This window comes from Scomber japonicus, chromosome 5, assembly GCF_027409825.1.
Source record: "Scomber japonicus isolate fScoJap1 chromosome 5, fScoJap1.pri, whole genome shotgun sequence".
Classification (NCBI taxonomy): Eukaryota; Metazoa; Chordata; class Actinopteri; order Scombriformes; family Scombridae; genus Scomber; species Scomber japonicus.
This window is the reverse complement of record NC_070582.1, coordinates 34,971,449-34,999,126: the sequence shown is the minus strand read 5'-3', so window position 1 is coordinate 34,999,126 and position 27,678 is coordinate 34,971,449. Positions and strand designations below refer to the sequence as shown.

The following is a 27,678-nucleotide window of genomic DNA, read 5'->3' as shown; positions in this document are numbered from 1 at the left end:
TAAGATGAGTAGTATACCCTTGAAAAACCCATTCTTTAAAGTTTTTCGTGTTCTAGTGGAGTGAGGTGCGTCTCTTGTAATAACACAATCTGCACATTCTCCCTTTTCATTTTTGTTAGTATCTGCCTCCTCTTAGCTGGGTTTAAAATCCCATTCACATTAAATGAGATCACTTTAAGGGTTTGCCTGTTCATTATCTATCACTGTGGTTCACATTTACTGTAACACACCCACAAATCTCTCCTGGGGTACCTGGACGAGCATATACTAAACCTATCTTTCCCGACGAACACAAACAAAGAACAGTATAAATTAGAACAATCTGAAACAGAACATCACCGGAGCAGTTCAGAACCGTTGCTTCCGATGCTGGGGCTCGCTTCCAAGAAGCCCTGCGGGACCTTGTAAAGTCAAAGCCCTCGTAAGGGAACGTCCCACGTCGTAGTGGTGGGGCCCTGAGAAGTGGCCGCGCTTCAGCCAGTGTCCAAATAAAGTAAAAGAAAAAAAAAAAAAAAAAGGAGCAGATCGAGGATGACTCGAAGTCCCGTTCATCTGATTAAACAATAAAAAATAGAAGTATAGACTGTGATCAGACATGGGTCTGGGCCAGGTGAGGCAAAATTATGGCAGATTTCTGCACAGAAAATGCAAGTTACATGAGGTGCAAGCTAAATGTTTCAAATAAGACTTATCTGATAAGTGCGAAGATATGATCCATCAGTGATCAGTTAGTGTCTTGGGATGGCTGTCTTCTGAACTCCTTGAGTCTGTCTTTAAAATGAGAAACCAATGAAACCGCAGCGGCAGACTCCTGACTTCCAACCTGGTCTCTCCGTCCCCTCGCCACCTGCCAGGCGGACAGGAGCTGGATCTCCTCTCTGTCCAGTGTGGAGGGGGTCTTTACCACCGTAACTGGAAACCCTCGCGCCGACATGTCCCTCGTAGCCTCCGCAGCGCTCTCGAATAGCCGGGTGCCGTCATCGTAAAAGATCCGCATCTTTGCAGGATACGGAGTCTGAAGCTTTATTTGTTTTGCTTTCAACATCTTTTTGGCCTCGGTGTATTCGCCGCGTTTCTTTTGCACTTCAGGGGGAAAGTCATGGTCGACATAGAAACGAACGTTGTCGCAGAACACCTCCTTTTTCTGCCATGCGAGGCTTTGCCTGTGAGCCGGTGGGCTTCGGAGCCAGAGCTCGGTGTGCCCGTTCAATTTTGAGGTCTCGGTCATGCGGCAGGTTGAGTGAAGTTTTCAGCAACTTATCCAGAAAGCCCGCCATGTCGGTGCCTTCTTTGTCTTCGGGTATTCCGTAAATCCGCAGGTTGTCTCTCCGCGCTCGAGCCTCCTGGTCAATCAGCCTCGCTTCCAAGTTCGCCTGGCGCAGTGTTAGCTGCTTGACTAACGTTGATGTTGCTTGAAGCACGGTCTCCGTTTCATCCACTCTCCCCTCTACTTCATCCAGTCTGTCGCTTGCCCTCTTTAATTCCTGTTTGATGTCGGAGAGTTGCGCCCCGTTTTCGCTTCTAAATGCACGGATTTCGTCGAAGATGCTATTCAGGCTAGCTTCGGGGCTATGTTCCTCACGTGGGCTTAGCTGGTCTGGAGAGCTGCTTCGGCTGTGCCTCCAGTCTGGGTCTTCTTCTGCCAGAGCCATGCTTAGTCCACTTCTAGTCGTAACCCCTTTCTTCATTATTTTTTAGAAATGTCCACCAGGATTGACAAAATCAAGGTTTTTGGGGGGTTAAATTGTAAAACCTTGCTGGAGCTAGAAGTTTAGACTGCCATCCTCTCAGTAGCGGAACCGGAACCCCTACATGGAGTATTTTAACTGAGTGTGCCAGTATATGTGGATATCCTATGTACCACGCCTTATAAGCTCGACTTTAATTAATTTTATTTTACATGATTTACAACACGCGAACGTAAACGTGTTCAAAACATCAAATGCGTATTGGGCTCTTGATAATGCGCCCCCTAAATAGCAGTGATATGTGCACCGGTGACTTTAGACGTGGTTTTCTTTGGTCAGTAGCACAATCACTTTCCTCTGCCTCAAAATAGCAATGCGGTGCACCGACAGAGGGTCCGGGGCACAATGACAAGTGAGGGCGGCGGCGACGCGCACCAATGTCCCGCTTTGGGTTCAAAAAGAGATGTCGATCTATGGATAAATTCATACTGAAATCCATAGATGATAAGATACAGATAAGGTAATAGCAGCTGAAATAAATAGCATTGACCACATGCACTGTGCAGCAATTTCAGCCACACAGCGTGTAAAAAAGTAATAACATATTAGTAAAGCAGCAAAATGTACATAAAGTAACACATGTAAAAGTACTCGTTGTGCAGTGTCATATTGTTTGCTTGTGCCAACAACAAACACGTGAGACTATTTTAATGTTGTAGACTACTTCATCAGAGTTGGGCCACTTTTATACTGTATGTAGACCTACTTTGGGTAAATTAATAACAGTAGCCTACTGCATCATATCATAAACTGTAATGTAAGTGTGTCATATGTTGTTTTCTTTAGATAATATTAATAATAATACTACCCTTGATTTATATAGCACCTTTCAAATGCATAGCAAATTTAAAAAAAAGAAAATGATAGAGCAGAGAATTTAAACAAAAAATTGAATATTAAAATATGTTATTTTATGTCAAATCTGCATCTGAAAAGTAACTAAAGCTGTTAAATAAATGTAGTGGAGTAAAAAGTACTGGGGTACCTGGGGATTGGGGAATATGATTTGGCCTGAATTTTTTTTCAGTCAAATTATTCTTTTCTTGCTTTAATCCCTGTAGTTTGTTTAATCCTCATTGAGGAGACAGCAAAACTCCCTCTCTCTCTTTCTTTTTCTCTATCTATCCATCCATCCATCCAAGGGTTGTAATAATAATTACCCCTGTAAATGACATTGTAACATTGTATATGTTCCTCAATATAGATCAATGTTAGTTGTGTTTGTTTGTAAATATAACAGGCTTATGGGGAATTGATTTGCTCCTTTTCATGGCACACACCTGCAGAATTTTCTAATGTTGCAGACACCATAGTATTTTGTCGTGCAGCGTGATTGGATAGTGTTAATAGTGTTTGAATTTGGTTTTGCGTTATAGATGAATCAGCATTTTGTGTTTACAAATAACAACCATTATTCACCGTTAATGACAAACTACTTTAGCGCAGGTGTGATTACAACAGTTACTGAGGTCAACAACCTTTCAACAGCTTAAGAAAACATGTTACTAAAATATAATGTCTGTATTCAAAGATCTGTAAGTCCTTTTATACTTTATATTTAATATTATCTCAACATTTTCTATTTAATCATGCTCATTATGTGTCAGTGATTTAAAAAAAAACAAAAAAACAAACAAAAAGAATTTGATGTGAGTTTTTTCTTTCTTTCAGTTGCTTTCAGGCTATTGGAGAGAAAGAAGGTCGCTGTGGTGAGTATATTGTCAATTTCGGCAGACAAAAGTGTTGCTCAATGCTCTCTTTTCATCGCACACTCCTGCAGAATTTTCTAATGTGCCGGACACCATCCTATTGACTTCTCAGGGCTCTACATTGCAATTTATTTGTATTCGCGCCCAAAAATAAATGTTTTTAATTGCTGGCTGTCCCCCAAACGATTTTCATTTGGTTTTGGTTCGCTTGGAGTTCGGTTCTGCTTTCACCCCTGCCCAAACGAAGTGGACTATCCCCTATATTTTTGTATTTTGTATCATAATTTAACTTAAGGTTTCAACTTATTGTTGATTATGGCACACTCATTAACAAGAAAATTAAAACTGGCACTCTATGTCAAAAAGGTTTTCATGGGTTAAATAGAGTTAAAGGCAAATGTCTACTTATTTTTAGAATGGATTCAGGAAGGAAGAGATCCAAATATACCAGTCTGTGGAAAAGAGCAAAGAGAAGATACCAGCATCAGCCTGAGAATGTTGTCAGTCTATCCTCAGAGCGTCCTGCAGTGCCCCCAGTGGCCACTGTTATCAATCCCCAACAAGCACAACCCACTGCCTTTGAGCAAACACAACTGACTACCTTTCAGCACCCCTGTATCACCTTTGATCAAGGACAGCCCACTACTATTGAGCAAGCACATCAAAGCTACACATTTGAAAGGGAAAATTCATCCCCAGTTGGTGCACAAATATCAGATTATGAGTTTGAGGAAGAATACAGTCAGAATGATCGTCAAGACACACTCCAGCAGTTCCTGCAGGGATGGGCTGTGAAGCACAGTATACATCTAAATTCTCTTGATGACCTCCTCTCTGGATTAAAGCGTCATGGACATCCTGAATTGCCAAAGACGGGCCGTACACTGCTTCATACTTCCAGGTCAGTGGATATCAAAACAGTATTCAATATGCAGTACATACATTTCTGCATGCAAAATGAAATCAAGAAACGACTCACTTGCTCAGCTCACATCACTGGAGCTCTCCTTGAATATTGATGGTTTGCCACTTTTTAAGAGTAGTAACTCCACACTCTGGCCAGTCCTTTGTGCCATCCACTTGGAACCTGCCGTCATCTTCCCAGTAACCCTGACTCTTGGTCCATCAAAGCCACAGGATTTACTGGTCCTTGATGAGATGGTGTCAGAATTGGCGGACATCATCAAAAATGGCATTGAATTCCGAGGAAAAAACATTTCCGTTCATCTAAAGTGCGTCGTCTGTGATGCCCCAGCAAAGGCAATGGTAAAAAGGATCCAGTATCACACAGGACGCTCTGGCTGTGACAAGTCCCAAATAGCAAAGTGTCATTGAAACAATGTTGATTTTCCATCTGAATCATCAGAATGGTTCATATTGAAATCTCAATGCTAAATCAATGTTCATTCGTATGCTGTCAGAACTTCTACCATTAATTTATAAGTTAATATACTAATACACACATTCACGCAGCACCACAGCAAGTTCATTCAAGCGCTTCATAAACACTCAGAAGTTAAAGGTAGGGTTGGTAATCCTGTTCAGAAACACTTTTTGTTATACTGGGAGAAATGGTCCTTCTATTATGAAAGGTATCAATACATTATGGCTTTAGAAAAAGGAACGGAAAAAATCTGAGCTCTGTAGCGGCCACAGGACTGATAAAACCCCGACCAATCCGAGCCGTTCGGTGCGAACAGAAAAAACCAATCAGGTGGCTTCATGTCTAGTTTTGCTTCCGCATACAGTCTACGCCCCGCCCCCCTCTCTCCCTGCCTACTGCGCGCGTGCACAGTCTTCACCTGTCGCTGTTGCCAGAAAAAACAGCACACCTCTCTGCAGAACTACCGAATACGGATGTAATATTTATTTAAGAGCAATGGCTGAGAAAATACCACTTGCACGTCTACTTGTAACGGCTCGTCCAGAGAAAAGGGGAAGAAAGAGAAGCCGGAGGAGGAAAGGACTGCTAATAAAAAGGCTCTGGATAAAGCAAGAGGTCAAACAAGAATCAACATCGGAGTAGCATTTGAGCGGTGGAGACAACTGAGGGATCTGAAGGGCCTGAACAGTGATGCCGAGGTTGCTCTCTTTCTGTTGGACAGGTTAATGATTTGTTTTGCTTCGGGGAGGATTTGTTATATATATGTAAGTTATGCTAACGTAGCTACTTTTGTAGCTTGTATTAGCGTAATGCTAATATTAGCTTTGCTGTGTGTTTAAAACGGGTCGGTGACGCCAGTATTGAATAGATTATACTAGTATATTAATTTTAAAGATATTACTCTACCCTAGTCTTCAGTGTCTGCATTATTATTGTGATAAAAAGACCTACGTATATTGGCTTTTACACGTTACAACTGTGGTGATGTAGCTCATCTATGTTTTCATAGCCATGAGAAGGACCGATCAACCTCGACGCCGTCTAAACACGGATTGATGAGACCTACTCTCCCTCCAGTTCAACTATTGTTTCTGAGTCTCTGTCCGACCGGTGAGTTCAACTTGCTGCTGCTATGAATATGTCTTTGGGATATAAATATCTGTCTTTCATATCTAGCTTTTTCTGTTTTATGTGCCTCAAAGTGCCATTTGAGGTACTTCAGAAAACAGCATTATTGTACATATGTGTGTTATCAGTGATATCTGCTATATCATTATACAGACATTGAGTAAATGTTAGTGATTAGATATTTTGAGAAATATGATGGCCTGAGGATAAAACCTGTCCTTCACCTTAGGAGGTCCAGCACTTCACACTGAGTTGTTAACATCAACAACAACAACCATCAACACTAAAATAAAACACAGCTAGCATAAGTTGTACCTCTAACTCTGTGTGGTGTTGGTGGAGTAATTGATCATGCTACAAGCTTGTCTATGGACTATACTCTGGTAGATGCTATGCAGAGAGGATAGAAACAAACTGAGGATCTTCTCAACAGTTTATATCAATCTTTATGCTCCTTTGGTCCAACTGCCAAACCCAAGACTTCTATTTCTACATATAAAAAGTTGTGTGTTTTGTCCTCTATGAATGAAGGGTAAATGTATGTTGACAGTATTTTCTAATTTTGTAATCTTCACAGAGATGACGTGATGAGATGATGTTAATTCTTCAACTGGTTTGAGCAGACATCTGTCCCTCCCCCAGCCCAGCCATTACTGCAGCTACCCCCCTCGTTGACACCTCTAGTATGCTACCCCCACTAAGCTCAAAAGCATACAGCTTTTGCAGACCCAACTCAGCAGAGGCCTAGGTGAGTTTTCTTACAATATTGTAGTTTGATGAAGAAGTTCTAACATAATTATGTGCAAAATAAATGGGAAATAAAGCTCTAAGTATTCTTATTCTTTGATTATCTCAAAAATGTATTCATTATTGTCAGATGTGTAATTGTGATATTCTTCCTAAAGGTAAATCACTGCCAAAGGAGTAGATCACCACCGCTGACAAATACTCCCTACACACAGCCTGACCTGTCTGCCTTACCTGGAAACACCTTTTCCAATGTGTAGATACACTCATGTTGAAAATGTACAGATTATTTATGTAACAATAAAAAGGGTTATACCAATTTTGTTGTAATTATTCTGTAATCACTTATTTTTAATGTGGTGGTGAGAAAATATATTGCTTCTGTTGCAAAAATAGTCAAATGAAAGGCATTCATCATTTTCAAATTTTTATTAAAAACTGACAAAATATAAATAAAAGACCAAATTTAAAATGTAAAATGTATACGTCCAGGTGAGGGTTAGGGTTAGGAAGCAGGTTGTTGCCCACAGCACTTTTTTTCTAGATCTGTGGGCATCTCACGGCACTTCCTGCACACACACCATGTAGGTAGACATGGAGCTGGAGGGCCTGGTGGAGGAGCATCTGCAGGACATCAAACATGAGGCTTGGGTCTCTTGATCTGAAGCAACTGATGAGAATCTTCCAATCTCAGTCGTTCAATTCTAGCCTGTAAAAAATAGTTCATCAAGAAGATTAGACTCTCACCATCTTGTCCTTTATTATTACTAATATTGTAATTTCATTTATTATATTTTTGGTATGTTGCCGGACCAGAGTTAAAAGTTTCATGTGTTTATATTATAGTATTATATTCTTTAACAGTTTATGAATGACAATAAACTCAGAAGTGTTGTGTTCACAGTAAATGGCAGGTCATTGGCAGGTCATTGGCAGGTCATTGTTTACAGTACAGGACTGTTTTGAATACACAGACTGGTCTGTTTTCAGGGAGGCGGCCACTACCAACCGGGAAGTCAACCTCACCGAATATACAGACTCTGTAACAGGATACATAACAAAATGTATGGAAGATGTAACCGTCACCAAGGACATTATAGTAAGAGCAAACGAAAAACCCTGGTTCACCAGGGAGGTACGTGAGCTCCTGAGGGCACGCAACGTTGCTTTTAAGTCTGGGGACAGGGAGGCCCTCAAGTCTGCCAGGGCCAACTTGCACCGGGGCGTGAGAGCAGCCAAGCGTGCATATGGACAAAAAATCAATTCGCACTTCACAGACACAAAGGACCCAAGACGCCTGTGGCAAGGCATCCAGTCAGTCACAGACTACAAACCATCCCCCCTACCGTGTGAGGACAACACAGACTTCCTCAACTCACTCAACACCTTCTTCAGCCGGTTTGAAGAAAATAACACCACAACACCCACAAAAAACCCCACAAACCCAGACAGCACAACACTTCAACTGGACCCAGCCGACGTGAGGAAGACCCTACTCAAGGTGAACCCCAGGAAAGCTGCAGGGCCAGACAACATACCCGGGCGCGTGCTCAGAGACTGTGCAGACTCACTCACTGACGTCCTCACAGACATCTTCAACACCTCTCTGAACCAAGCCATCTTACCAGCAAGTTTCAAAGCTACCACCATCGTACCACTACCAAAGAAGTCACCAGCATCATCACTGAACGACTACAGACCCATAGCACTCACTCCCATCATGATGAAGTGCTTTGAGAGACTGGTAAAGGTCCATCTAACATCCATCCTCCCCACCACTCTGGACCCATACCAATTTGCCTACCGCCCCAAGCGCTCCACTGATGACGCCATAGCAACAGCACTCCACCTCTGCTTGGCTCATCTGGAGAACAAAAACAGTCATGCACGGATGTTGTTCATTGACTTCAGCTCTGCGTTTAACACCGTCATCCCCCAACATCTGGTGAACAAGCTGAGTACAATAGGCATTAGCACTTCACTGTGCAACTGGCTGCTGGACTTTCTTACAAACAGACCGCAAACAGTCAGAGTCGGAAACAACTCCTCAGCGACCACCATCATAAACACCGGGGTGCCGCAAGGATGTGTGCTATCCCCCCTGCTGTTCACGCTGATGACCCACGACTGCTGTGCCAGATTTGAAACGAATCACATCATCAAGTTTGCAGACGACACAACAGTGGTGGGCCTCATCAAAGACAACGATGACTCAGCATACAGAGAGGAGGTGCAGCAACTCATCGCCTGGTGTGAGAAGAACAATCTGCTTCTCAACGTAAACAAAACAAAAGAAATTACTGTGGACTTCAGAAAGGAACAACCAACACACATCCCACTCATCATCAACGGCAGTGCAGTGGAGTCTGTGAAAAGCACAAAATTCCTGGGAGTGCACATCACAGATGACCTCTCATGGACCACCAACACCACTGCGCTAGTCAAGAAGGCGCAGACAAGACTCCACTTCCTGAGAAGGATGAGAAGAGCTGACCTTCCCACCTCTGCTCTCACCATCTTCTACAGAGGTGCTATTGAGAGCATCCTGACCAGCAGCGTCTCTGTTTGGCACGGCAGCTGCCTAGCTGCAGACAAAAAGGCGATACAGAGGGTGGTGAGGACAGCAGAAAAGATCATCAGGTCACCCCTACCAGCCATCCATGAACTGTACACTTCACACTGTTCCAAGAGGGCAATGAACATCATCAAAGACACAACTCATCCAGCACACAGACTGTTCTCCCTTCTACCATCAGGGAAGCGGTACCGCAACCTGCGGTCCCGCACAAGCAGACTGAGAAACAGCTTTTTTCCACAAGCCATCAGACTCATCAACACACTGAAGAAAACCACATGAACATTCCAAGGTCATTGGATGACATTCCATGAACATTTCCTTCACCATGCCACTGGCACTTTACTCTTGTACTTTGTACACAGACCTACACTTTCACTTTACTATGACCACTGATTGTACTTATGCTGTTATGTGTGTGTGTGTGTGTGCGTGTGGTTGTGTATTATGTCAGTATTTGCACACTGTGTGTGTGTGTGTGTGGTGGGGGGGGGGGGGGAGATTTTTTGTCTATGTCTTTTTACATGTCTTTTTAACTGCACATTGGAGACTGGTAAAACGCAATTTCAGACTTCTGTGCTAACCCTGTTACATAGATTTTTGACAATAAAGTTGAACTTGAACTTGAACTTGAACTTGATAATGTTGAGATCAGGAAAAAAGAGGCTATTTTAGAAAGGCTACCTGCTCATCTGCAATTCTTTGAGCTTGCAGATTCTCCACTCGTTGAATATCCTCATCTTGTAAAAGCTCTCCGGTCGCAGTCCGGCTTGCTCCACGTCCTTGACCTCAAGTTCCTCGGCCTCTGCCCCTTGCACCCCCTCTAGCACGGCCTCCTCTGGCTCTAGCACGACCGCGTCCCCTTGGAGATGAAGACGTGCTCGATTCAGGACTGTAGCTCGGGTCTGAGCCAGTGCTCTCATCGTGTAACCTCTAAAGGGGTGTTCACACCAAGAGCGTTGGACGCAATTTTGCGTCGAGATTACATGTGAAGTCAATGCAAACACGCGATTGACTGCTTTGCGGCGCGATACAGCGTCACACGCGACGCAATGGATGCGATGCTGCGAAAATCGTGTCAACGCTCGAGTTGAAAATATTGAACTTTTGCAGCGACATCGCGTGACGCCATTCCGCAGCAGCCTATCAGCGTTGAGATTCTCCTGACGTCGCTGACGTCACTGACGTCGCCGTCCTGGATCACTCTTCTACAAGATGGAGGACAAATTGATCTTTGCTGTTACAGCTCACCCCGTGCTTTACGACACGTCCTGTCTCCTTTACCGGGATCGGTATAAAAAGGAGCAGGCGTGGAATAAAGTAAGCGAGGTGGCTGGATTACCTGGTAAGTTCTGTAAATATGTATTTGTTGCGTGTTTGCATCTATTGGTTAGCATTAGCATAGCCCCAGTTAGCGTAGCTGGCTTTCCCGTCATAAAGTTACTGGTTTACTAGATTCAACAGTTAATTTACGTGTGTTCTTGTCAGTTGATGTGTGTCGCAGGAGATGGAAGAGCCTCAGGGACAGATATATGAGGGAGAGGAGGAAGGGGACAGAGTCAAGGAGTGGGGCAGCAGCAGGGACAGCGAAGAAGTGGAAGTACTTCGCGGTCCTGTCTTTCCTCGACCCCTTTGTTGCCCCCCGTGAAACAAGCGGGAACATGGGGGCAGGGGTCGAGGAAGATGGGGCCATGGAGTACAGCGTAGGGTCCATGGAGGACGAGGGAGAGACAGCAGGCCCATCAGGGATTACCATCGGAGGTTTGTTGATGAATGAACACGCACACAGAAACGACATGGAAACTAGTTTTTGTATAAAATGATAACTGACTTGTATTGATGTGTCAGTACAGATATTTTTTTCACAGCCTGCACTAAAAAAATGTCAAAATAACTAATCTGTACTCTCACCTACACCAAACCTACAAGTTAAAATGTGAAGAATGAAGGGCACTAAAACACCATTTGCTTTAAAGTGTTGTGGAGGATAGATATTGCTATGGCTAGAACAGTATGATGTATTAAATGACTGCATCTGTAAAATGCTTTATGTGCTGTAATTGTTAGAATAACCTAGTCAATTAATATACTGTATGAACAAAAAAACTAAGACATGTTACTACAGCCCAAGCAGATTCTGACATTGAGCCAGAGTCTGCTGGTGCTCCCCCTGATGATGGTCCAGCTGTCTCTCCCACTGCTGTCTCTGCTGCTTCCCCTGCTGCTTCAGTGCCAAGAGGTATGTACAAGACATATTTAAGATAGTTTAATAGATAATTAATTTAAGATATTTAAACAAATATTAATTTGGATATTGAGTTACTTCTAACTATTGCATTTTTTGGACAGTAGTAGTTTCATAAAATGTTTTTTCTATTTCATACAGCGATGAAGAGGTCCAGGAAGAGAGCCAGGGAGGAGGAAAACTCCGCCAACTCCACCAACAGACGGGCGGAGTTAGAGGCTCTCGTCCGGGACACCCTGAACGGCCTGAAGCAGCAAACTCCACCTGCTCCCCAGCCTCCCCCCTCAGAGGATGAACTATTCCTCAAAAGCCTGGTTCCTTCCCTGGAGAAGTTGTCGCCCCATAAGAAGGCATACGTTAAATTTCAAATTCATAAACTTATTTATGAAGCCAGCACTGTTGTGCACAATTTGGAACCTGCCGAGTAGCTATTTAGCAATGGGGCAGCAATCACTGCAAGGAACGTATCAGACTTTTGAGGAATCTTTCATTTTGTTCATATGTGTCCCTGAGGCTCTTCCATACATTATTTATTTTTTTATTGTTTTTGTACATATATATATTTTTGTTTTTTGTATGACAATTTAATTAATAAAATATAAAAATCTCAGCTGTCTTTCGTCTACTCTTACCTATAGTGAACATTCTCACCAGACTTTAGATATTTGTTGCACACCCACATTGTGTACTGTAAACTTTGATTCAAGCTGTGCAGAGGTTATTCACATAAACTAAACAACTTATTTTAACCTCTTAAAACACACTGTTCCATCTACGGGACGGGTCAGAGGTTGGGAGGTAGCCACAGCATTATGTGGGACACTGACTAATCATTTACAGGACAAAACAATACCAGAATAATATCAGATGGCACCATTGATATGATAGTTAGCATATTTATCATGTCATGCACATGTTATGTTTATTGTATTGTTGCAGACATGCCAAATTAAAGCTTTATTAAAGGCAGTCCCAGATAGCGGACACCACATCAGCCACGACCACGGACACAGTGGAGACCCCAACACGGAAGCTGTTGGCGATGGTCCTGTAGGAGTCACCAGTGGCCAGGTATCTGCATCATAGAAAACATTAAATTAAGCTGAGTTGTAGCATGCAGTGATACTTTATGTGGCAGTTTATATTTTATTTAGATCAGAAAATACACAAATGCATAGGCCTACAGCATGCATCAAATCCATACTCAAGACTCAAAATACAAAACAACCACAAAGACACAAATAAATGATCACATATGATATGTCATGTGAAAGTGCTCAAGCAATCAATGCATGTAGTCTTTCTTGTAAAGCACTTTGAGCTGCACTTCATGTATGAAAAGTGCTATACAAATAAAGATCAGTATTGGTGAAAGGCGATCTGGTCCTGTTTTCCAAAAAACGGCAATAACGAGGCTCACTGCTGAAGTTATGCCCGGTGTTTCGGTTTAACTGGTGACCGTGTTAACTGGTGACTTTCTCACATTACATTACGTTACGAGAAGTCAATGAGTTATCTGAACAAAACCAAACTTACATAAATGAATAGTTATTACACATATTATTGTGTATTTTTAAAGGATTAAACTACAATCAATGGCTTTTTTAAGAGAGTTATGAGAAAGTCACCTATTAACACGGTAACCAGTTAAACCGAAACACCAGCTGTGAAGCAACATTTCTCAGCAAAGCAGCAGCAGCTAAATCTCCCTGTCAGTGAATATTTATTGATTTTAACACAACAATACACAGCTACTCACCGGAGACAGATGGACAGGGCAGCGGTGGTAGCAAATGTTGTTATCTCGACCATGGTTGAAGAGACAAGAATTGGTTGAAGAGACAATGTTGTTGTGCCGTGAGAATGGGCGGACTCGCGATGGCGCGATGACGCGATTGTACACAAAATGGTCACGCTTCAAAACTTGAGCGACAGCGCGACAGATTTTCATTTGTCGCGCCGCAAAATCGCGTCCAACGCTCTTGGTGTGAACACGGCTTAACAATGAAACAACAAACATAGCGTTAGCCTAGTAGCATAAGTGTCTAAGTTTTATAGTAAAATTGAGATATTGGCCCAAATTTACTTTCCTAACACTTCTGCATCACCCTGCATAATTGTCAATAAAAAACATAGCAGATATGCTACGTGACTAATAAAAACATAAAATACACGTTTGTCAGTGAAAAACACGTAACAGTTATTACAATGTAATTTAGCTGATGGGTCTGAATCCAGCCGTATCCTTGGGGAGATTCAGCAGATTCAGACCGGGGTCCCGGATCTGAATCTGCACAGACTGATGTGCTATAAAACAAATAAAAAACATAATAATATAGTTTACTTACAGGTAAATGAGACATGAGACTGTTTGGTTGTTGTCCAAAATACTTGAAAATGGCTAGCTCGTAGCTCTCCTCTCCTCCCTGCAGCAGTGTGCGCGTTCCAGTTTGTGGGGGCGTGGCTTGGACGGACTCACTGACGGGAGGGGGAGCAGCGGGGTTGAGCTTAGAGGAGGCAGGAGGAGGTGCTATTTTCAAATCTTGCTAGCTCTCTTGCTAGCTTTCCAACATTACCAACCCTACCTTTAAAGCAAGCATTTATGTAGGCCTACCGGTTTATTTCGTGGAAATGTTAGCTTTAAATAAACAGGGCGTGAAATTATCGATGAAGTGTATACATAACCGTTAGCATTAGTGTTAGTATTAGCATTAGCGTAGCTCGCTAAGATAGCTTAGCTTTTTAACTGTACGAGGACAGTGTTATCTAGGATCAGCGATCGAGGATACATACAGTCCATATTATCGCTCAATTTACAAGCAAAATGACCAATTTGCAGCCATTTTATTAATTACAGAGATAGACCTTCACTTTTCTTCTGAAGTTAGCATTTACGCTAGCGACATGACAGCTGTGGATGGTGCTTGGATACAATAGGCATAATGATTAATATAACTTATAGAATATTATAAGTTAAAGATAAAGTCACAATACATGCACAGTAACAGCAGATTCATGTACACGCTGTGTGTTTCCATGGTTACAAAAACACTTGCTGTAGAGTTATCAGGACTGTGGTTGGTTGTTAAAGTTAAATTGCTGTTTACTTAACCTTTTTTGTCCTTTTTACAGATCATTGATCCACATCATTTATCAAGTAAGCAAGTCTTTAAAGTATTTTGTGCCTTATTTTTGTTTATTTTTAATATCTGAATCTGCACACCACTTGCACAATGGCATGTACCATAATAGCTATTTAACTGACAGTTTGTGTTTTGCTTGTGTTTTCACTACAAGCAAAACACAAATGGGGGACTGCAAACGAATAAGAAGAGGCTGCATTACACCCCAGACCAGTCAGGAGGGATTGGACGCCCTTAGAAGCTTTGAAATTTGGTGAAATTTATTGATTAAATAAATGACTGTTTGTTTAAAAAAAACAAAAACATTGTGTGGATTTGTCATTCGCTATTAGATAAAAACCTGTTTAATAAGGCCCATCATATTTAGGCCTATGTCCATAACACCCTGACTGTAGATAAAGCAGGATTTGTATTATTAGCCTATTTTTATAAAGGTATATTTAGTAATTATTATAGTTTAATATTATTATATTTAATATTGAAATATCATTGAAAGCAGGTTGATCTATAGTTAGGTTGAAATTTCAACATTGTTTCAACATTTGTGTTAGTTGAAATACCATTGAAATTCTGTTGATCTTCAGTTAGAAAATCAACGTTGTTTCAATATTAATTGAGGGTGCAAAAATGATGTTGAATCAACGTCAGAGTTCAACGTTGTTTCAATGACTTAACGTTGACAAAACAATGTTGATTTAACATTGTTTCAATGACTCTTTGCTATCTGGGGTGTGTTACAAAAGGAGTCTGGATTGGTAGGATGACGTTTCAAGAAATTGAAAACTTGCCTCTCTGGAACGATATGTCCTACAGGAGGACAATGAAGCAGCTTGAAGAAAATGGGAACACCCCATCACCCTTCTGTCGTCTTTCAATAGACATGGTCTCACAGTTTCCTATTGATTACATGCATCAGTGTTGCTTTGGAGTCATGAAGAAGCTAATGGTCACCTGGGTGAGAGGAGATGTCTTTCGAAAGCACAGATTGTCTGTTGGCCAAAAGGAGGTGATAAACAGCAGGCTTGGGGGGCTTAAGAAAGCAGTGCCTAAATGCTTTGCAAGGAAGCCACGAGGATTTGATCAAGTGGACAGATGGAAGGCCACAGAATTCAGACACTTTGCTGTCTATACTGGTAAGCTTGTCTTGAAAGGAGTCCTGGATGACCGCCACTACCAAAACTTCCTCTACTTCAGTGTTGCCCTCTCGATTCTCCTGTGCCCAAATCTTGCAACATCCTACAATCAGCTTGCCGAAGACCTCTTGAAAAGGTTTGTGGGAGATTGCAAACAGCTCTATCGTCCAGAGTTTCTGGTGTATAATGTCCATATGATGGTTCATCTTGCTGCTGAGGCCAAGCAGTATGGAAGTCTGGATGCTTGCAGTGGCTTCCCTTTTAAAAACTACATGCAGAAGTTAAAATGAATGGTTCGATCCGGAAAGAACCCACTTCTGCAGATCACAAAACGCCTTGGGGAGATTGAAAACCAATCGCAAGTGTTGACCATTCAGGCTTCATCTGTAAAGCTGAAAAGACCAAACAATGCCTATGTTCTGGATGACAACTCATGCTGCGAGGTTATCGAGACTTCACCAGACCAGGCTGAAAACGGGGAGCCTGTCTACATTTGTCGTATCTTCAGCCAGACAGCACCATTTTTCACAAGTCCTTGCAATTCAAAGCTGATCGGATGCTTTAAGAGCCAAGCCAGCAGGAACATCTGTAAGATCCCCAGAAGGAGACTGAACAGAAGAGCAATCATGGTTGAGAGGGCACAAAACAAATATGTCTTCATGGCAATCCTTCATGAATTGTAGTTTAGGGCTGGGCAATGTATCAATAGCAATGGTACCTCTATTTATTGACTATTGGCGGCTGTGGCTCAGGAGGTAGAGCGGTTGTCCTCCAAATGGAAGATTGGCGGTTCCATTTACCATTTAGTCTATATTGCACAGTAGGGCTATATCATTAATCAAATCACAAATCACAATATGACTAAGTGCAATCACATGCAATAGCCAGCATTGCAATTATTTGATAAAGGAAAAATCTTTTTAAAAAGGCATTATGAACTTCTGAGATTTTTTTTAGAGAAAATTAAAAAAATGTACCATACCGTGCAGCCCTATTGCCCAGCCCTAAATCCTCCAAACCATGTATTTGTATTATTCTCTTAAGGTCACCCTAGTCACCCCAAACAACCAAAAAGTACTTAAAAATACAAGGGATACCCCCCAGAACTGTACCAAACAACTGCTAGGTCTGCAGAAAAAACCCTAACATGCCCCAGACATACCAATGGAGATACCAACAGTTCTTGGATCGAAAAATGAAAGGAAAAATCCAACAAAAGTCAAAAAAGATCTCAAAGAAACATCGATGGGAGCTCCTTTTTGACAAGATCTGATTTATTGAGCTGGAATGGGTATATCAAAATGTAGTATCAAACAAAGAGAAGCAAGACCAATTACAAAATTCCTATAAGAATGAGAACAACAAAGTTATTGACCACCATGCCTCCCATTGCCCGAGGAATGATCTCCAAGCCCATGGAGTGGGTTAGTTCCTCACTCGTGCACCCAAGAACAATTTCAATGTCCAGCAAATGAATGTCTCATTTTTGGGCTTATTATATCTGCTGATTGTATTTCATCTATTTCTTTCTTTCTTGATGTATGTGCTTTCATTATTAAGATGATGCCAAAAAAAAATTCTGTTGTGGAGTTTCTTCCGGAAAAAACTGTGGAGGCAGTTCCTTCCTCGTGGGTAGAGGAAACAATCAATGCAAGTACTCTTGTTCCTGGTAAGCACTTATAACACTAAGTTAAAGAAAATGTAATACTGTTAAGCCTGGATCTGTTGTCCACTGTGTCAGCTAACTTATACAGTATACAGATAATGTAAACACAACAGCAGGAGTTTGCCGTGTCTCTATGAAATAAAGCAATGATGAAAAAAAAAAAAAATCTTAAAAAAGAAACATAACTAATGTTGTAATCTCTATTGTAACCTCACAGGGAATGTATTGCTACTGGCCCTCAAGCAGCATTAGAAAACGGATCATCAGTGGGGAAAACCCTGATAAAAACTGGACACAATACAGGGTCAAGGTTTTAAAAAACACAGGTAAATTATTAAAAATCCAATATGTAGCCTAATACACATTCTAGCAAATTAAGATGCACAAAGCCAAATCTAATAAAATGTGGGCAGTATATTAACATGTAACCAGCTACAAATGTTTTAGTTAAAACCCCTCCACAAAAGACATGAAAACATGAAACATGAAAAATATTGTATTCATACTATTTGCAGTGAAAAACAGGTCAAAGTAAATTTAGAAATCAGATTTTTTTAATTTGCATTTTCCATACCATCCCAACTTTTTCTGATTTGGCTTTGTAATTATGCTTTGTAATTATCTTTTCATATTATTATATCTCATATTGTTATGCTGAAACCCCGCCCCCTACCAAGTGTCACCTGTCAATCAAAGTCACCACCTCTACCAGAAACATGGACGCTAGGTCTGAGAGCTTTCTGCCGCTAGCTCGGCTGCTAACTCGGCTAACTGTAGACTGTAGTAGTAGTAGTGTGCGCTGAATGTATTTATACCTCTACAGTTATTATGCCAATTCACTTTACACAGTCTTTAACAGATAACTTGACAAAGAGAAGTAGAGAGAGTGTTTCAATTAGGGATGGGCATCAATTTTCGAAGATCAATAATTGATTGGTAAGGATCTTGCTCGACTACATTTTTTAAAATCTTCGATAGTCGTTAACTGACGCGGCGGCTCCCGTGACGCTCTCTGTGCTCCGCCACCTTAAGTAATTATTCAATTAAAACAATACATCAGTCTATCCAGTCAGCGCTGTTTTCAGAGCACTGTGTACATGCTTCATTATTGAATGCGTTCCGCTTGTTTATTGAGAGAAAACCCTAATCAATGAAACTCCTGTCCATGTTTTCACTGATACCGGCACACACACTGCACTGCTGCAGCCGCTCGGTTGATGCACAGAGACCGGCAGGTGGGTCAAACACAGTCACAACTAAATGTTCAGGATATTATTAACTTACTGAAACTAAACTTGAACGGAAAGTAAGGCAGTTTGCATTATACGCACACTGCTTCCTTATCGATTATTCGATAATTGATCGTTAATTCTTGTAATCATTGAAAACCATCATGTAACATAACAATCTTAATTTCTCTTTTTTCTGTTGCACTAAGGCTCCAGTAAAGACAAACAAGAAAAACAAGCTGAGAAAGAGATTAGGTGGGAGACCGACTCAGAAGGTAATCTATTGAAAATCTTCTGACACTGTATTTAAGGTATAGAGGAATGCGATTAATTCATGTCTCAAAAGTAAAAGGTTACTAATTACCATTTGATTTAATCGCAGCCTCGGATGAGGACTTCATTCCAGGTAAATGTTATTAATTTTTTTTTTTACTTTTGGACATCTAAAAGGTGACGTAAACTGTATTCACTGATTTGGCAATTCTACTGTACATGTACTGTAGTGTTTTAAAGCCACAACGAAACTGACTGCAGACAAATTGATAAAGATAGCAATAAGACAGTAAAATGTATTGACAGTAATCAAAACCATGTTGAACAGGGACCCCTCCTACAACTTCAACAAGGCCAAGTGATGCCAGTGGGTAAGTCACAATGCAAATTAGTGAAATTAAATGAATTGTGTTCTGAAAAGTGCTTGAATTTTAGTGTAAGTGCTTGAAATTATAATTTATAACTCTTTCACAAAATTGGGATCAGACTATTTTCCTGCTTTCATTTTAAACTTTTTGCTATTATGAAACATAATTTTAGATGTTTATAGCATAACACAGGGCTAATCAACTATATTTTTGAGTGGGCCAGATTATTTTTAGTGAAATATGTGAAATAGTGAAAACTTTTTCCTTAAAATGTTTTGATTTTTTTCATGAAATACAAAATTCAATGCAAATATGACAAATAGCGAATTTCTAGAAAATATTTGTAGAAAATAGTGATACAATTTTGAGGGGAAGAGTTGTAAAATTTTGAGGGGGAAAAGTCAAAATTTGAGGGAAAAAAGCTGTAAAATTGAGGGGAAAAGTAATACAATTTTAAGGGGAGAGTCACAATATTTAATATTTTATCTTTATGGGTAGATGGGCCACCGGCTGGTCTGACGTGACTGATCATGTCTTGGAAATATGTAATTTAGGTGTTGGAAACATTTGAAAATTAGACTTTAAAGTGCTTGTATTTGACCTTGAAAAATGTGTACGAACCTTGTATATGTAACTCAAATCACAATGTCAACCCCCCAAACCAAATATATTTTTTCTCAATTACATTTCCCCAATCACCTAGAGCTTTTTAGTTTATTTTTAGGTATTACCCAGGTATCCTAGTTTATTGAACAGCACAGTTAAGCTTAGTATAGCACTCATTTAAAATGCAATTAAGTGCAGCCAACATTATGTAGTTGTAGTTTTTTAAATTTTATTTATTAACATAAAGGAAATGACATTTCTTTGGGTTGTCTTGATCTGACTGCATGGATTATGATGATTAGCTTATGATTTGTGTTGAATTGTGGCTTAACCATCATATTATCCTGTGTATTACATAGATACTAAACATTATTTGTTTTAGTTTTAGACTGAACACTCCAGTCATGGTCAGACGGGGAGATGTAGCGTCATCGGCTGAATCAAGTAAGCAGAACATAGATTGGTAAAAGGATTGAAACAAAATGTAAAATTTTGCCAGAAAGAAATGCAACTCTGTTTTAACAGTTTTTCTAGATTGCTTTGGATAATTTCTTGAAACAGAAATGATACTCTCAAAACTGAATGGACAAACCTCTAAACCACTGGGCCCTTGTTCACAACACAACATTTGAATTTGTCATTACTTTAAAAAAAAATTGCAAATGATTAAGTACAATGGCCTACAGTTATCACAATTACCAACTGAATATGTCTTGAAAAATGTATTCCAAGAAATTGTAATTTATAAATACATTTCAAATACAAGTATGTTCATTTGTTTACTTATGTTTTAACGTATATTTACTGTTTACTGTTGTGTTAATTGAGGTGCAAGTTTCAATTTAATCTTAAACTTTTGAAGCATTTTCAAAAAATGTAAAGCTAATTAACCAACAACAATTTGATTTGTATTACAGTACCCTCAACCCAAAGAAATCCTGGGACCACTCCAAGTAAGCTAACCATTGGAGGGTTTTACTCACTCAACCATACACCACGAATTAGGGAGAGCAGATGAGAGTGGTTGAAATTCGGGATGAGGGTGGGTCAATAATTATGGTGCAGGAGGTGGTTGTAACGAGGTGGTTGTAACTTGTGGGAGTTGAAAATGTTTCCTCTCTGTTTGTACTTTTATCAACATTTCAGCTATACTCATCAAGCTGGATCAAATAATTGAAAATCAAAATGAGATCCTGCAGCTGCTCTGGAGCATGCGTTCGAGGACAGCGGCAGATCCTGATGATGTCATCTTGAGAAAGCCATGCACTTCCATGGAGGCATTAAAGGACCTTTGTACCACCCTGGAAGATGTGGATTTGCAAACAAAAATGATACAGTTCCTCCTTCCCTTCAAAATATTTTAGTATGTTGGAGCCAGACTGATATAACAGTCATTTGTATGTGTTTTCCTTTTTTTTTATCATTATCATTATTATTTACAGCTCCATTACCTGAGGGCCCTTGGAGGAAGTTCCCTGGGTGCGGCGGTACGGATGATGATGCGAAAAGTGGCCACAAATGAAGTATGGGCAGGTTTTTCCCTGAAAGGCCGCAAAAATAAAGAGGCCTTTCAGGCCCTCAACATCTGCCAGTTGATAATAAGTAAGTGCAAAGGGCTCCCAAACAACTGGAGGTGCCCAGTAAACCACACTGTCACATGCTTTTTGTAGAAGGTTCAGGACTGTGCCATTATAAAATTAAATTGTGGACATTAATTGCTTAATAGTCACCGGATTCCCATCCAGTTCAAACCCTACTGGAATCTTGTAACCCACGGGATTCCTGAAAAACAGGCAGTCAGCCTCAAACTCACATATTCGTGCACCCACACACATACACACTCTCTCTCTGTAGATTATTCACCTCATACTGTTTTAACGTTGGCCTTTTACCTAATTGTTTGTTTATTTTGGTGCTTGCCAGAAGAACTTTAAAGTAAAGCACAGACGTGGAGGATGCAATTGCCACAACCCTGAAATTTGCACCCCATCGAGGAAAGAAGCAGGTGTGTGTGTTTCTGTGTGTGCACGTGTGTGTGTCTGTGCGCGTGTGTGTTTGTGTTGCGTACATTTGTATTAATTTGAAAATACTGTCCTAAACTCCAGGTCTTCAGGTACATAAATTGATGCGTGTTTGGCTTGCTGTTTTGCTTTATAGATGACACACCTTTTAAAGCTTTGAAGTAAAAACTAACACTTAAGCTCAGTATATATATATCATACTATTTGGCTGGTGTAAAAGAAAAAGATTCAGTTGATATCATTTTTCATGTACGAGGTGTCAGGTCAATTTTCCCGTAATATCAATATTTCACTATTAATCTATTCCTATTACATAGATTTCCTTTCTTCTCTTGTTTTATGTTTGTGTACTACGGAGCCACAGAGGGGCCATACAGAAAAAAAATAAAACACACAAAGCCATGTTTTACTACATTGTGCACTAGAAACTTAACCATAGTTAGCAGTTTCAGAGGTTCTGGAGAAGGTTTTAGAGGTTCTATAGGAGATTAGAGATGTTTTTGAGGAAGTTTTGGGGGTCCTGGAGGAAGTCTTATGGGTCCTAGAGGAAATTTTGGTGTTTCTGGAGTAGGTTTTAGAGGTTTAAGATGATGGAAAGCGAGCCTTGTTGATCTTTTTTTTAATGTTTATTTTTAATTCATTTTTCAGTTGAATTATATTTAAAGACCAAGGAAATCCACAAAAATCACTAAATGCGTGATGTTTCCAAAGTTAATGAATAATAAAAGTCGTGTTGCTGATTACCGCTTGAAGTGACGATGAGGTCTTAAAATATTTTGAGAATGTCTTTTTTTTGTATGACAGTGTGACGTTTGTTGGAATAAAAGATTATCTAACATGATTTTTTCTATTTTACAGGGGGGTCAAGTAGCAGACCAAGCAGAAAGCCAAGAAACACAGCTTGATTACTCCAACTAAAATGCACGTGATTTCTGCTGCTGGCTGCTGAAGAGCAGGTTTTGTTTCCCTGCAGTTCTTTTTTTTTTTTTTACTTAGTTAGCATTTTTGTATGGTTTGGTATGCCACACCTATTTTGTTTTTTGAAAATAAATTGTTTAATAATCACAAGTTGACCTCCTTATTCGATTAATCGTTGCAGCTCTAATAATGTTAACAATTAATCCCTGATCTATCACATTTAGAAACTGACGGATGTAACCAGAATTCAATGTTAGACATTATTTAATGAAAAGTTCTTAGTTTGACAACTAATTGACTTGCATTTATATAGCGCCTTTCTGACTCCTCAAAGTGCTTTACACTACAGCACTTTACATTTTAATCTTTCATTTGCACTCTATGTCCTTTTAATGATTTTAAAGCTAATTTATTATTTTATGCTGCAATCATTTCATGTCTTTCTATTTTTCTGTACTTTGTTTTTATTATGGGGGGTGGGGGTTAATTGTATGTTTTAAGTTTCTCAAATTACATGTTTTTCTGTTTTATGTAAAGCACATTGAGTTGCCATTGTGTATGAAATGTGCTATATAAATAAAACTGCCTTGCCTTGCCTTACAGGTCATTCACCGCATTCACACATTGATGAGCAGGGGCACCTTGATGACCAACACTCACATGCACACTCATACACCAATTGGGAGCAATGGGGGTTAAGTGTCTTGCCCAAGGACACATCGACATGTAGAAAGGAGGAGCTGGGAATTAAACATTTTGGGAACGTCAGGAAAACTTGCTGTTTTAACATGCAGGGAACGTTCTGGTAACCTTCTTAAAACATTCAGTTAACCATCCCAAAACTTTCGGGGGACATCATAATAACCTTCTGGTAACATCAGGAAAACTTGCCGTTTTAACTTAGAACGAACGTTTGAGGGAAAACATTCTGGTAACCTTCTTAAAACGTTCTAATAACCTTCTCAAAATGTTCTGGGAACATCAAAATAACCTTCTGGTTACGTCAGAAAAACTTGCCGTTTATACCAGTATACTACGTTGTGTTGCAACATTAAAAAAAAACGTTCTCAAAACATTTTGAGAACCAAAATTTGTTTGCTGGGTAATATCCCTCATGTGCCTCAAGGATTATTTTACAAATATATCTTTTCGTCAGTTTTTTACAATTACAATAAATAAATAAAGTTATTATGCTCCCTGACACTTTGATCTCAGGATGTCAAACCTACAGAATAATATCCCCCACGTGCCTCAATGATTATTTTACAAATATATATTTTGGCCAATTAAAAAATTGCATCATTAAAAACTCTTTCTCTCCTAAGCGCTCCTCTCATGATCCACACCAATGTTGACAGGATCTTTTAAGAATGGGCAGGTCATTTTCTAAGAGAGCTGATTGGTCAGGAGGTGGTGCTTTTATACTCATTGATCTCTTATCCAGAACATAACCTGCTCCGGAGCAGGTTAGCCGTTCAGCATAAGTTACCATGGTGATTTACCCCGGTAAGAAGTGAACCAGCTTCGTAGTACGGAAAACCCCGGGTTAACCCTTAAGTTACCTCGATAAGAGAAAATCCAGCTTCGTAGTACAGGCCTCTGGGGATAGAAACATGAAAACATGATTGGAAAATGTGTAAAAAGACATGTAAAAAGTACCAGAGCAAACAGGCAAGGTAAACCATGATGATTCTTGATCTTCCTACTGCACCCTGGAAGAAAGTAGATTTGTTTCATTGTAATGGGAGAGATTATTTGTTATTTGTTGATTACTATTCAAACTTCCCAGAAATTGCACTGCTCACAAATGCAAATGCAACAGTTTTATTACTCATGTCAAGTCCATCTTTGCTCCCCAGCATGCACAGGCAAATGGCAAGGCTGAAAAGGGAGTGCATAACCATTAAGCAGATTCTGAAGAAGGCCACAGACAGTAAGTCAGATCTTTATCTAGCTCTGCCATGGACATGAGCAGGTGAGACCAGTGATGTTTCCACAGAGTTGCCTGTACTGAAGTGATCTGAATATCAGATCAAAAGACCAATTAAACTTGATCTTTAAATCAGTGTACTGGACGCTTAGGTTCTAATGTTATGTTAAAAAAAAAAAAAAAAAAAACATAAAGAAGAATACACAAGTACAATTTACAGTAGTAGCCACTTCAAAGTTCCAGCAGCTGGAGTGACCCCCTCCTTCTCCTGGGCGTGTCTATCTTTTCCTGTAAACCCACCTATTTATTGTAATACAGGGTTTGACCAGGAGATGGCGCTTCTGTCACAAACTAGCCCACATTCTGATGTTTTATGATTTTTTACTGACAGGTCATCCGAAATTCATCGGATCAAATAAAAAAATTAAATAACCTACTGACTACTGATTATTTTGTTATTTGTTTTGAAACTAACACCAAAAAAGCCTTTTCATATTTTAATTTTAGGCTCAGATAAATAATACGAAATGACAAAAACTGACCACAGGAAGCAATTATACAGCACACTTGTACCAGCCAACCCCGGTCTATTCAGTGCATGCTTTAAGCCAGGTAAAGCCCAGCCACCTCATTAGCATTATCATTGCTCAACTTTTTGTTTGGGCTTAATGAGCCGTTTGATTCCATTGTCACACAAATCGCGATCAGAGATTCAGAATCAGAATAGTGTTCATGGGATTGCTTCCGGTGAGCGGCGCTAGAGATGGCAGCTTAAAACTGTGCTCCTGCCAGTCGAGGCCAATTTATCCCCACGAACAGGAAGAAAGGCAATTCAAAAATAATTAAACTGTGGGATGAGGCGGGGAAACAGAAACTGTAACGGACAGACCCGAAAACTCCGAAACAAAGGACGAGAGGAGCCCATTATGTCGGAAAACGCAGACGCTGAAGAGATGCTAACAGCTAACACCGAGTCACTACACGAGGGGCTAACCAGCATAACTAAGGAGATACGAGAGCTCAGGAAAGAAATGGTGAGCGAGCTAACCACTTTTAAGGAGGAGTTCAAAGCCGACTTCCTGCAAGAATTCAACGCCTTTAAAGCACAAATGGACAAACAAATGTCTGCAAACAGTAGGGCTGTGGTCAAAAAATCGATCCGCGATCCGATATCGATTCACGCTGAAAAAGCACGATATCGATCCAAAAATGTCTGGATCGATCTTTTCCAGGTGACTAAAGGCACTATTTTCTTTGACGTGCAAGGCGCACCTATAAAAAGTGAGTGCCGGCTAAACGAAACCGAAGCTTAAGATAGCGAGATGGCTGAAGCGGCACCACTAAAATCACCTTCTGGAATGAAGGCTGATGTTTGGCAACACTTCGGATTCAGACGTTACGAGGACAAAGACGAACTAGACAGAACAAAAGCAGTGTGCAAACTGTGTCAGACAGAGGTAAAATATAGTGGCAATACCACGAATCTCTGCAACCACTTATCTGCACCTCTCTCTCTCTCTCTCTCTCTCTCTCTCTCACGCCTAAGCATAAAAAAGGTGATTGTCCAGTATGGCTGCATTGGAGAATACTGCAGTACAGAAAAGTTGTTCCTGATTGTAGGATTGTAAAGTGTGCAGGCGTGTAGGTTGGTTTATGTGGTACAGTCACCTGTGTCTCCTTCTGTGTGATGTTGTATAAAGAATAGACTTTCTTTTTTTTTTTTTCAATCGAGCTATCTGTTACATGAACAACCTGTAAATGGCATTTCACAAGTATCTGGTTGTCAAAGACTGGGTACGGGGGTTCTTGTAGTTTTCCAATATAGAGGGCCACTTAATTTTAATTTATTTATATTTTATTTGGTCATTGTTGTTTAGTTCTGTTCATTGTTTTAATGCCATGGATATGTTACTGAAATTTCAAATAATACTTGGATTTTTGTCTAAAATAAATACTTGATTCTTGACTCTTCTCTCTCTGTGTCCCTCTTACACGTACACAATCACAAACACATGGAGCTGTTTTGTCTATGGGACAGTATTTATTTGCATTATGTCTGTAAATAGATCGAATCGAATCGGATCGATTCCCAGCCCTAGCAAACAGCGAAGAGATAAAGGAGCACACGCAGAGTATCACGGAGGTGCAAACACGTATTGAGGAACTTGAGGAGTGGAACATCGTGGCTAAAGAAGCCCTGCAGCAAGCAATGAAAGAACAGGAAAAACTAAGAGAAAAGTTGACTGATTTGGAAGGAAGGTCACGAAGAAACAATGTGCGCATTTTTGGAGTTCCGGAAGGGGCAGAAGGGGACTCGGTACCCCGCTATGTGGAGAGCCTGCTGAGAAGAGAGTTGGCACTACCGGAGGACATGCACCTGTTGATTCAGCGCGAACACAGAGCAACGATGAGAAAACCGGGACCTGAAGCAGTGCCGCAATCCATAATCGTCAACTTTCGACACGGAAGAAATGCTACTTAAGAAAGCATGGCAGAAGAGGATTAAAATAGGTGACAAGCCAATTTTTTTCGACCACAACTACGCGAACGAAGTGGTGCAAAAGCGTAAATCCTATGCAGATATTAAAAAGGCGCTTAAAGAAAGTGAAATCAAGTTCCAGACGCCACTGACGAGGATTAAAATACACTGGTCAGACGGTCGTAAAGTCTACAACAGTGCACGGGAGGCAGCGAGAGAGATGGAGAAGAGAGGAATCACCATCCAGATGAGAGGCAACGTGGAGGAAGACTCGGCGGTGAACCAGATTCAAAACACCCTCCCTTGGCAGAAAGGCAGAGGGCAAGAGAGAAGCTTCAGGAGTTTCGGAGATAAAACAACGAAGATAAACGGGAGG

General features: G+C 40.5%; 1 long non-coding RNA gene across 1 annotated transcript; it reads left to right on the top strand.

Annotated features, from left to right (window-relative positions):
- The first annotated feature begins 5,913 nt into the window (after positions 1 to 5,913).
- LOC128359286 (uncharacterized) lies at positions 5,914 to 7,026 on the top strand. The gene is made up of 3 exons (XR_008321434.1): positions 5,914 to 5,951; positions 6,547 to 6,717; positions 6,875 to 7,026. It is a non-coding gene; the product is annotated as an uncharacterized LOC128359286 (long non-coding RNA).
- Positions 7,027 to 27,678: the final 20,652 nt, after the last annotated feature.